The sequence below is a fragment of the Prionailurus viverrinus genome, chromosome A2, assembly GCF_022837055.1.
Source record: "Prionailurus viverrinus isolate Anna chromosome A2, UM_Priviv_1.0, whole genome shotgun sequence".
In the NCBI taxonomy this organism is placed as follows: domain Eukaryota; kingdom Metazoa; phylum Chordata; class Mammalia; order Carnivora; family Felidae; genus Prionailurus; species Prionailurus viverrinus.
The window spans coordinates 145,490,614-145,501,505 of NC_062562.1; positions in this window are offsets into that span (position 1 = coordinate 145,490,614).

Below are 10,892 nucleotides of genomic sequence, written 5' to 3' on the forward strand. Positions count from 1 at the left end.
AGGAACATAAGTTGACTAAATCTCCCTAGAAACCAAGCAAGCATACTAAGAAAATAAAACAAAAGAGTAAAACATTACAGGACAATTGCAGGAGTTCAACATCAAAATAACAGAAGCTCCAATAAGGAAAAAAAAAAAGGTGAGGGGGTGGTGCCTGGGTGGCTCAGTCATTTAAACATCTGACTCTTGATTTTGGCTGGGGTCATGATCTCGCAGTTCTTGAGTTCAAGCCCTGCGGAGGGCTCTGCTCTGTGAAGCCTGCTTGGGATTCTCTCTCCCTCTCTCTGCCCCTCCCCCCACTTGCACTGTCTCTGTCTCTATCAAAAAGAAATAAACTTTTTTTTAAAAAAAGGAAAAAACAAGGGGCGCCTGGGTGGCTCGGTCGGTTAAGCGTCTGACTTCGGCTCAGGTCATGATCTCGCGGTCCGTGAGTTTGAGCCCCGCGTCAGGCTCTGTGCTGACAGCTCAGAGCCTGGAGCCTGTTTCAGATTCTGTGTCTCCCTCTCTCTCTGCCCCTCCCCTGTTCATGCTCTGTCTCTCTCTGCCTCAAAAATAAATAAACGTTTAAAAAAATAAAAAAAAAAAAAAAAAGAAAAAACAACCCAGGAAAATGGAAGAGAAGATATTCCTCAATGAACTAATTTGAGGAAATTTTTCAGAACAGAAGGACGTGAGTTGCCAGGTCATTAAAGGTGTGTCCACTAAGACCCAACACTTTAGATGGAAATAAACTCCCACCAAGGCAAATTAAAGAGAAGCATCTAGAAACTTCCAAAACAAAGTAACATACAAAGGATTAGATACCAGAAAGGCTTTGGATTTCTCAACAGCAATGCTAGAACTTAGGGTGACCTTGCCCACTGACATTTCCAGAAAAGGTTCTGGTCAACTCTCAGAGAAGCCAAAGCCACACCAAGAACCAGAGGCTCTGCTCGGCATCCCTCTTCCTGGAAGTCTCCACCTAGTACAAAACCATCCTGTCGTTTACCAGCTAGATCATTCTTGCTTCTCGGCATTTTTTTAGGAATACGCACAAATGTGGTGAAGGCATAAACGAAAGCTGCGTGGGGCAGCCCTCCCCTAGGAGGTCAGAGCTTCTTCCCGGGCGTCCAGAAGGCCAGTGCCTGCAGGTGACTGACTGCCGGCTCTCTCCAGGAGACGCGAAGAATGTAGAAGTGAATGGAAGGAACAGCGGTGAAGGGAAGGAGGCCTGAGGAACAGAGATGGGGACCAAGGAGTCCTGCCCTGCTCAGGTCCCCATCCTTCTTTCCTCCTGCCACCGGCTCCTAGGCTAGGAGAGCTGAGGCAGGCTGGCAGAGGGTCCCTCCAGTGAGTTCCTGCATCTCATCTCTTTGTGTCTTTAGCTCTTGGGGATTAGGGTGGAGAGGGCAGGGGTCAGGGAGGTCTGCTGCACACATTATGTTGTAATTTAAAAAAAAAAAAAAAGAAAGAAAGAAAGAGAGGACCGGTGCTTTAATCTTTTGACAGGGACAGCTGCTCCCAGGAGTCTGCTTGGTGGGTCTCTATCTCCTTGTTTCTGCAGCCCTGAGACTTAACTCAACCTTACTGTGCTCCAGTGTATCAGATTCCTCATTTGTAAAATGGAAATAATAGTAGCCCTTCCCTCACAGAGTCACTGAGACCACTAAGTGAGTTAGTATCTATGAAGTGCTTTGAACACAGATGTACCGTAGAAGCGTTTGCTGCCGTGTTACTATGGTGTTAGGGTTCCAGGAGTGACAAATAAAGCCGCTGGGCGGGGGGCTGGGGGGGGGGGTGGATGGAGGCGGAGAAGTTTGGGGGCAGGGGACCGAAGAGATCGCGGGGTGATGGGGAAACAGGGGCAGCGGGGACAAGGGGGAGATGAAGGTGTCTGGGGGAGGAGGATTCCTACCAGGGGATGGGCCACAAGGGCCGCACTAGCCAGCAGGTAGAGGTAAAGAGGCTGTGGCTGGGAGGAGCTGTGATACCATCTGTAAGCTTGATCTGTTTAAGTTTTATAGGGCAGAGTAGGCCCCAGGGAAAAGTGTCCTGATTCTCACATCCCTGTGAAAAAGCACACGCCCTGCTTAGAGCAGAGGTCCCCTACTCTGGACCACCCAGGCGCAGGATGGGGGGTGGTGCTGAGCGGACAGGTCCATGGCCGAGCTGGGGGCTCAGCGGCAAGCCCCTCCTCCCACACATGTGGGGGGGGGGGGGGCAGACTCAGCCGGGCTCTGGTGTTGGACAGCCTGAAGCCTTCCCACAACTGCCAGGGGGACTCAGCTGTTTCCCCGCAGCAGGGGGAGCGGCCACCCTGAGCCCCTGCTGCCCGTGACCCTCTCCCTTCCCTGGTTGTGTCCCCATCCTTCACGGGCTCGGAGGACAGAGAGGAACAGCCAAGGGGCCTGTGGGGTGGGGGTGGAGGGTGCTGGAGGCCACACCAGAGCCGCTACGTTGACATCCACAGCACCCACGTGAGGCCTGGTGAGGGTGCCGCGGGAGGGGGGCACCCCCTTCCAGCAGAAGAGAAGCCAGCAGCCCCAGCACAGGCCCCATGCGCTAGCTCTCCTCGGCGGGCTTCCCTCACCCCTGCCACCGAGGGCTGGGAAGGAACCTTAAAGCAATCTCTGTTCCTCATCTCAGCCCTCCTCCCTGCTTCCTGAGACGCGATGCCTTGGTTGTGTAAATGGCAGGATGACCAAATGGCAAAGTTGATGCTGGGGACACTCAAAAATCCACCTCGCCTCCCAGAGGGCCTGGGCTGGGCAGGGAATGAGGGAGGGGACGTTCTCTGTGTCTGGGCTGCTGGGAGAGAAGAGAGGAAGCCTTCTGGACACCTTCCGGTCCTTTTGCTCCCTCACCCGCCCCTCCTATCCTCTCTCCTGGGCAGGGAGTGGGGAGTTCACTACCAGGGTGCAGGCTGTAGGTACAGAGGCTTGTGTTCTACCTGTGTCTGCCCTCTGCGCCCTGCCCCCACCACGGGCATAGCCCCTGATCAGCTGCCTGCGGGAACTCCTTGGTAAAACCTTTCCAGGAAGAAGGGCACAGGTGAAGGGGACAAACCGGAAACACTATTGCTTCCGGCTATTGGAGCAGATTGCTTAAAACACACTTCTGGTTTTACAAGGTGAAAGCAGCCATTCCTCGAATTCTATCCTCAATTCTGACACCCTAACGATGTGTCTGAATCAGTCTCACTCGGGAACCAGAAGACCCGTGTTCCAGTCCTGTCTTGGGCAGAGCTGTGAAGAATGTTCCATGGCTTCTCTCAGGACTGGGCCACTGCTGATAGGAGGGTGAGGTCATGTGTGCAAAGGGCGATGACAGGAAGAGCTTGGAGGACGGGGCCACTGGGAGGCCTGGAAGGTGATAAGGGGACCCAGAGGTGAGGAGAGCCTGCTTCATTCATCCTGGTCCCCCTGAGGAAGGCTGTGCTCCTCCCCAAAAGGACCAGACTGCTAAGAGTAAGGAAGCGTCCTCACAGGCATTGTGTGTGTAGGAGGCAGGGTGGGGGGTGACATGGGAGGGAGGGCAGACAATGATATATTCTAAGAACTCAGAAGCATTGAATCATTGAAAGGATGCAGGGGAGAAGGGGATAAAGGTGGCTCCTCTAGAGCCATGCTATTCAGGGTGCTCCATTGACCAGCCCCTCTTCCCGGCACGTCCTCACAGCCTCCCCCCCCCCAACCCCCCTGCCGCCATGGCCCCTGGTGCTGAGTGAACTCTGGTAATAGGCTGGTTCAGAGAAGGAAGCCCAGGAAAGGGGGCTGGGGGCAGACCCTAGAGCAGGATTTCTTGATCCTTAGAAATTGAGCCCCTTCTGAGAATCTAGTGGAAATTCTGCTCCCTCTGCCCAGAAAAATGAACAGACACACAATCTTGGCACACACAGCAGGGGGGTCATAGGTCCTCCGGAGCCCATCCCTGAACCCCAGTCCACAAATCCGATCTTTCCTTCTGTCTCAGCATTGCCCAGGTACTTATTCCTCGGTGCCCCACGCCAGGGCCCCAAGGGCAGAGACACAACCCCTGCCTCAGGGAGCTTGCAGGCCAGATCAGGATGCAAACCCCAGGGACTTGGAGCCCAAGCAGAGGGCTTCCTGGAGGAGGCACTCGTTTCCAGGCTGAGGAGACAGCCTTGGGATCACAGCAAACCCACAGGCTCTGGAGTTAGTCAGGCCCTTCATCTATAGAGTGGGGACCTACGCCCACCTCACAGGGATGGTGAGAGATAATATTGATGGTGTTTAGCATGGGGCAGAAAGAGGCTCATCATAAACGTGCTGTAAATACTCCCTCAGCTGGGGAGGAAGTGAGCATCCTGGCTAGGTGTGGAAAGCTGAATAATGGCCCTCCAAAGATGTCCACATCCTAATCTCTAGGATCTGTGAATATGTCACCTTACGTGGCAAAAGGGACTTTGCAGGTGTGACTATGTTAAGGGTTGGAGGTGGGGGATTATCCTGGATTATCCTAGTGGGCCCAATGGAATCATAAGAATCCTTATAAGAGGGAAACAGGAGGGTCAGAGTCAGCGCAGATGTGAAAATGGAAGCAAAGGTCAGACGGACAATGAGCTGCTGCTTTGAAGCTGGAGGAAGTTGCCACGAGCCAAAGAATTCAGGCAGCCTCTAGAAGCCGGACAAGACAAGATAAAGGGTTGTCCTCTCAAGCCCCTAGAAGGAGCACTGCCTGGAGGATCTATTTTCGATTTCCAACCTCCACAAATATAAGATGATAAATCTGTGTTGTTTTGAGCTAAGTTTGTGGTAATTTGTTACAGCAGCAACAGTAAACTAATACGCTAAGCCTTGCCAGAAGAGGCCAGGGCCCGCTGGGGAGAAGTTACGGGACAAAGGGAGTTCGGAGGGGAGTTTCTGTAGCTGGGCAGGGCGAGGAGTGAGCCTGTGATGGGAGGGGAGGGCCGGGCATGGAGTGCTCAGCCTGTGATCTCACCCTTGGCCAGCCACAGCTGCCCTGGCATCCGGACGCCTGTCAGCCTGGGGTTACATGCCTCACTGGGCCAGAAAGGGATCCCTGTGTAGCCAGGCCCCAGGCAAGGGTGGGGGTGTGGCAGAGAAGGCTGGTGCCAGGGGAGGGAGCCCAATCAGCCCTGGGGCTGCAGAGGCCACACGAGTGGAGGGAGGAGGCCAGCAGGGGCTGGCGAGGTGCCCTGTCACCCAGGGCCCCACCAGCTCGGTCCTGCTCTGCCTGAGGGGCATGAGCGTTCCCTTCCTCTCTTCTTTTTCCTCCTTCATCTCTGGGGTCTCCTGGGCTCCCCCCGGGAGAGAGGGAGGGGTAGGGAATTTGGGGCTAGGCAGCAGATGGTTGGGTCACAACTGGCTCAGTGGCGGACTAGCTGGGCGACCTCGGGCAAATCACTTGGCCTCTCTGAGCCTCCTTTCTCCTCCAGAAATGAGGATGAAAATAATACATTAATTATTTTTGTATTAAATGACCCCGTGCATGAAAACACAGTCCCCAGCATAGAGTAAACCCTATCTTTGCCTCCTCTGCTTGCTGGCCTCAGTGACGTATGTTAGGTGAGGAATGTTTTACAGTTTCATTCATTCTATTCAAACAAGTATTGATGAGCAACACCGTTTTTGATGAGGAAGACATACAAGGGAAAACAGACTATCTGCCCATAAGCGGAGAGCGCGCGATGTGTTATGGAAAATAAGGAAGCAGGGAAAGGAAGTGCCAGGGATTGAGGTAGGGGAGTGCTTTGCAGTTTTGTGCAGGGGCCAGGGAAGGTCTGTCTAACCAGGTGCTGCTGGAGCGGAGACCTGGGGGCAGTGGAGGAGTGAGCCGCGTGGGCATCTAGGGGAAGCAGAGGGAACAGGCCTGGTGGGAGCACTGGAGGACAGCAAGGAGGCCAGTGTGGTTAGGACAGAGCTGGCGAAGGGAAACAGATAGACAACCAGGTCTGACGTAGCGGGGCTAGGTGGGGAAGGGCCTTGTAGGCCACGGTAAAGACTGGATTTTACTTTTACTCCAGGGAAGCCGCTGGAGGGTTTGGAGCAGAAAATGATATGCTTCGGCTTACGCTTTAGTTATTTTTTAAAAAGAGTTTTGTTATTCATTTGTTTATATTTGGAGAAAGTGAGAGCAGGGGAGAGGCAGAGAGAGAGAGAGGGAAAGAGAGAATCCCAAGCAGGCTCTGCACCAGCAGCCTGGAGCCTGACGTGGGGCCCAACCCCCCGAAACCGTCAGATCGTGACCTGAGACGAAACCAAGAGGGGGACCCTCAACCGAGCCCGCCAGGCGCCCCTGCTCCGGCTAACATTTTAAAAGAACCACCCTGGTTGTGCTGTGAGAAGGTTCTAGTTGGGAAGCAACCCGGGGGCGGAGGGGTAAGAAGCCCGAGCTCCCTGCAGTAACCGATGCGAGAGATGATCGTGGCCCAGACCAACCGTTGCTGGGGGAGAGACTGGAAGAAGCAACCAGACTGATGACATATTGATGGAGTCTCACCGACGGGATTTGCTGATGGATTTAACACAAAATGTGAGAGAAAGGGGAGGCAAGGGTGGGTCCGGGATTTTTTGTTTTCGTTTTATCAGAGCAACGAGAAGGACGGAACTGATATTTTTTGACACGGGGTAGCTTTTTTTTTTTTTTTAATTTTTTTTCAACGTTTATTTATTTTTGGGACAGAGACAGAGCATGAACAGGGGAGGGGCAGAGAGAGAGGGAGACACAGAATCGGAAACAGGCTCCAGGCTCTGAGCCATCAGCTCAGAGCCCGACGCGGGGCTCGAACTCCCGGACCGCGAGATCGTGACCTGGCTGAAGTCGGACGCTTAACCGACTGCGCCACCCAGGCGCCCCTGACACGGGGTAGCTTTAAGGGGGACCAGGTCTGGGACGATGGTGGGGAAGTGTGATGGTTAACTTTACGGGCCAACCTCACTGGGCCACAGGGTGCCCAGAGAGTTGGTCACACACTATTCTGGGTGTGTCTGTTGTGAGGGTGTTTCTGGGTGAGATTAACTTTTGAATCCGTAGACTGAGTAAAGCACATTTTCCTCCCCAATGTGAGTGGGCCTCATCCAATCCATTGAAGGTCTGAATAGAACAAAAAGGCTGAGTAAGAGAGAATTTGCTCTCTGCCTGCCTGACTGTCTTCGAGCTGGGACACTGGTCTTCTCCGGCTTTGGGACGTAGACTCGGACTGGGTTGCTCTCCTGGTTGGCAGAAGTAAACTTTGCGGTTATGTTCCGCGTGAGATCCTACTTAATATCTCATGGAGACGTGGAGCAAGCCGGTAAGTGAGATGGTGAGGGAGTGAGAGTAGATTAGATCTTTGGACTGGATTTGAATCCTCCAAATCTGTCCCTTGACCCAGTTCAAGCCGGCCTTCTCTACACAACTGCTGAAACGGAATCCTTTCCTGAACTGTCCGGGGCCCCAGCCGCATCCTTGGAGAGCACTCCTGTCCTTGGTTTCTCTAGAAAGTTCACATAAGCTCCAGAATTCCTAACCCCCCTCCCCTCCAACTCTGTGGTCCTCCAACAGAGGGGAGCCTCACTGCAAGGTCAGCGGTGAGCGGAGGGGGTGCCCCACCCAGGCCAGGCAAAGGGGGGTCGCACTGCAAGGGGCAGATTCATCTTTGGCTCTCTTCATCCACGCCTAGTGCTCCTGGTCCTCCAGCAGGCCTCACCCCCAAGCCCCTCACACCAGCTTCCCTTAGGGGCTGGGACACCACACCCACCAGGAGGGAGGGTGGAATGGATGGCAGGATGTCCAGGCAGGCCCAGCTTCCTAACTGAGCTCACCTCTTATCATTTGGTGACTTGGGAAGTCACTGTCTCTCTGAGCCTCATTTTCTCCGTCCACAATAAAGGACGATGTGCTGCTCCTGCCTTATGGGATTGCTGAGAATAAGATGCACCTACCACAGTGACTGGTGCTTGGTAATAAACCGCCGTGGAAAGGAGGTGTTTTAGACTCCCAGCCGGCTTCTCTCCTTTCGGAGTGATTATTTTACTCCTGTGTTCCTCCTGTCCTTCAGAAGCCAAATTTTACCGTGGACATGGGCAACCAGGGAATGGTTGCCAAGGGCAGGGCTTTGGGAAAGGCTGCCTGTTGCCTAGGAAACTGCCCCACTCCAGGGTCCCTGGGGTTCCCCAGGTCGATGGCTACTGGCGCCACCTGCTGGATTCAGTGCCACACTGCTCTTAAAGCACTCGACCGAGGGATTCCCTTCTTCCGCAAGCAGGGAAGGCGCTCTGCCCCTGCTCTCCTCCCCCCCAGGATCTCCACCATGAAAAGCCCGTCCCTCCTTTGCGTCCCTGGATATTCCCAGAGACCAGAGGCACAGAAAGGAGTTAGAAGCACCGTGGACCATGGGAGGGGTGGAAGCAGCATCCTTCCCCACAGAGAAGGCCCGAGGGCTGATTCCCCGTAGTGTCGGATCCAAATGAAGTTCCTCCCCTTAATTGATTTCCTGGAGCCTGGAACATATTTCGTTCCCCACTAGCCTTTCCACAGGGAAAGAGCAGTAGGGAGGGAGAGGTTAAAGTTGGGGGTGGGAAAGTGACGTGCAGGGTCATGGCAAGGTCCCCACACAACAACAGCTTCTGGCTCCCTCTTCTTTCCCAGCCGCTCTACCCCTGGTGACCTTCGTCCTGATTTCCCTTTTCTGGAGAACCTTCCCACCCACCTTGCCAGCTTGTCAGAGGAGACCCCTGTGGCTTCAGACCAAGGCCAGGGGGCAGAAGAGAAGCAGAAACCTGCTCTGAGAGACCAAGTCTGCTGAGTTGGATGCAGGCAGCCCCTGATGCACATTTGACCTGATGTGTGGGGTCAAAACACAGGAGGCTGTTGGCTGGGGTGGGGGGGATCTTCCATCACGAGTAGAGAAACTAAGGCACCCAGAGAGGGAAAGGCTGATCTCTACGTGTGCCATTCCTCCTCCCCGACACTAGCCATACCATTCCTCCTCCCCGACACTAGCTGGGATGCGGGGTACAGCTCACTTGGGAGCCAGACACCCTGCAGGTGAGGGGCCCTGTCCTGAGGACAACAGGTACAGGAAGCAGGGTTTTGGAGCTGGGACCTGGTAGGTGTTGCCCAGGGTTGCATGCTTTGACCCTGGCCCTGCCTCTGACCAGACACCCTGCTCAGCTGGAGGTGGAGGGTCGCTGGGGGAAGGGCATGAGGTGGAAAGAACTGGCCCCCTAGCCCCAATAAGGGAGGGGTGTATGTGAAAAGTGGGAGGGGACACAGATCCGGAGAGGTTGGGGTCAGAGTCTGGCTCTTACAAGCTAGGAGGAGTCCGGACGGAACAAAAAGCTTTAGTGTGAGGGTGGAGGGAGGAGCTGCCTCTCCCCCCATGGCTCATCCCTCTTCCCCTCTAGACTCCACTCCTGATGTGAGGAGATGGGACGGAGGGGGAATTGAGGGTAGCTGGGTCGTGCACAGCTGGGGTGCTGACCCCTCTCCAGGTTGGCTGCCTACCCACTTCCTGATTGGCACTAGAACCACAGAAGCTCAAAGAACCCTCAGAGGGCTAGCCTGGCCCCTCCCGAGCTGCCAGGTCAAGCCATCTGAGCGCCCTTGCTCTCAGCCTGCAGATGGGGGGGGGGGGAGGGGAGGAGGGGAAGGTGGGGCCAGAGTCGAGGGCCACTGGCCACCTCTCCATCTGTCCTCCAGGGTGGGCCACCCATGGCTGCGCTGCTACCCACCAACCCTCTGACTCCATTCCCTTGTAGCGCAAGCCGTGCCTCCCAGGGTCCCCCGGGCTTCTGCCAACTGCGTCCGCTCCTGCCCTGGCTAGACCAAGTACCTGCAGCTCTCCCTGGCCCGTGGCTTTGATGTGCTGGCCACAGAGAGTGTGCCGAGCCACCTCCTGTGGGTAGCAGGACAGGCTGCCTGGGAGCTGGCGTTGTTGGGGGGGACTGGGACGCTGGCCGGCTGCCTGCCGGTGGTGCACGCCCTCTCCCTGCGTGGCTAAACCCCCGTGCAGATGCTGCGACCCGCGAGCCAGGACCTGGGGCGCCGGAGCAGCGTGGCCTGGTGCCTGAGTGACCACATCTTCCATAGCCTGGTGGCAGCCAGCCTGGACTACATGGATAGGCGAGTGTGCCTGGGTGAGGGTGAGGGGGTGCCTGGGCCACCCGCACCAGGCGGGACCAAGCGGACACGTTCTGCTGACCCTGGGGTCTATGACCTGCAGCTGTCCCAAACGTGGCTCTGGACTGCCTCTGAATGCCCATCTGATGTGGCCTTCCTACCCAGAGCGACGGTCCTTTTGTCCCAGCCGGGGCCTCCCCTACCGTGGCCGAATTATACAACCCAGAGTGAGCGTGTTGTCCGGGGCCAGGCCGGCGCGCGTTCGTCTCCAGCCTCCATTCCTTTGGGGAGCGTGAGGGCAAGTAGGACGCGGGAAGCCGGATTTACTGGGCGCCGCAACCTTCCATGCACTTCTCGCATCATCCCTGCAGCGCGGGCATGAGGTAGACGCTGTGCTATGTCATCTGAAACTCTTCTTTGGCAAGTCTCAGAAATCGCGTGATTGGATTCCCAGATTTCCTCAACAGTGATTCGCTAACTTGGGTCTTGTCAGAATCACCGGGGCCCAGAGGCCCAGAAAGCATCCTGCTTCAGTGAGCCTGGGCTCGTTTTAGTTTTCGTTCCCCGGGGGATTCTGACACACACCGAATTGAAGGACCATTGTGCTTGAACGTCCTCTAGAAGAGCCAAATTAAGGCTAACATACCTCCAGTAATGCAAAGGCCATTATTACAAGGTAACCCATTGTATTGGTCAGCTCTAATGGACCCCTTAGGTCTAGCTCAAAAGGAAAATGCTCCCCTTGAACCACTCACACCCTTGATGCTGAGCGGCTCTGTATTTCTCCAAAAACCCTTGGATCTTATCCATCTCCGTTGCCGGTCAAG